This window comes from Galeopterus variegatus, unplaced genomic scaffold, assembly GCF_000696425.1.
Source record: "Galeopterus variegatus unplaced genomic scaffold, G_variegatus-3.0.2 Scaffold5423, whole genome shotgun sequence".
NCBI classification, from domain to species: domain Eukaryota; kingdom Metazoa; phylum Chordata; class Mammalia; order Dermoptera; family Cynocephalidae; genus Galeopterus; species Galeopterus variegatus.
Window position 1 is genome coordinate 78,497 of NW_007731534.1, and position 1,453 is coordinate 79,949.

The 1,453-nt window shown below is 33.0% G+C and overlaps 1 protein-coding gene across 1 annotated transcript in view; it reads right to left on the bottom strand.

The window, feature by feature from the left end:
* Nucleotides 1–1,453, bottom strand: part of LOC103604833 (chromosome unknown open reading frame, human C1orf87) — an 84,260-nt gene that overhangs the window by 64,202 nt on the left and 18,605 nt on the right. The window lies entirely within an intron of this gene.

Sequence of the window (1,453 nt, forward strand, 5' to 3'; positions counted from 1 at the left end):
AAAAAATAGTATATACACAATGACTCTCATTCTAAATCTATGCATGGAAGAGAGAAGGGAAAGAAAGGGAAAGAAAACCAGTAGTTTTCTTTGCCTGATTTTATTTTTTTCTTATTAAATTATCCTTCCATTTTCTATATTTTTTATGATATTTTATGATTTCTACATGATTATGAAACATTTTATAATTAGAAACATCAATAAAAAATTTAAGGAAAGAATAAAAAAAAAAAAAAAGAAAAAAAACCTGGGCAAACATTTTATCTGCACACTCATGAGTCACTTTAACTTTTCCAAGTCTCAGTTTCATCATCTGTAGCATAATGATAGAAATAACAGTGGCACTTACCATACAAGATTGATTCCAAAGAGCAAATAATAAAATTTTCCTGAAAGCAGTCAGTCAATAATAAGGTGTTTTATAACTATGATATTATTACCAAGGTCATCCTCGGGGAGCAACAACAATAAATATATTAACACCTGAGTCAAAATTAGGGTAAGAACTCAGAGGTCTGTCTAAATTCACAATAGATTATTTCACTGCTGTAGATTCATTATCTCCTGCTCTAATCAGGCCCTAAATTCAAGGTATCATCATGGGAAAGCCAAAATAACACATTGACCAGGGACTAGGATGCCTGAGTTCCAACCTAGGTGGAGCCACTAACATTTTGGGCAAGTCACTTTCATTTCTGGACTTCAGTGTTCAACTAGACCTTGCAGAGTATATTCCGAGGTCCATTGGTGGGCTGTTAACCACTCCAAAATTGTAATCCTTTGCATGAATTGTAATCCTTTGCATATGAGTAAAAGATCACAAATTTATAGGCATTCATTTTCTCATATTACTAAAGACTAGCTAGTAGCTCAGTGATTTAGAAGGGGCTATTAAAATTATAAACTAAAATTAGTTATGTTAGAGTTTACTGCACACTCTAATTCTGTATTCTTCTAAAATATCTGGCTGTCACTTAATGCTTGGCAGCATTGCAAAACTCCTACTCCATGTATCCGTTTAATTGTACTTTCAACAACTTTTGGAAATAGTACTTTGTTATCAATGAATCATTAGTTTTGTCTTGATTTAGATCCAGCTTTAAATTGCTTCTATACTTGCTTTTTAATTACAAATTGCTAATCATTTGGATTCTTCATTATCAAGTTAGTTTGTTATGGACTGTTTGGTTGATGGTTAACAGAGTGTGGTGATATAGATTTCTATCAAGACACTTCTGAGCCTATAATTTTTTGATATATATATATGTTTGCATTGGATTTTGAAAATAAATCATCTCTTCCTATAATGTGAAAGCAGGCAGACTCTCCCCCTCCAAAATGCCCCAACTTTGCATGTGCATGTATAGTGACACTTGTCACTGTATTACTGAGTGTCACCAAATTAGACACAGGCAGGGAAGGTTGACGAACTCAAGTTTTGGTCAACAAAGAT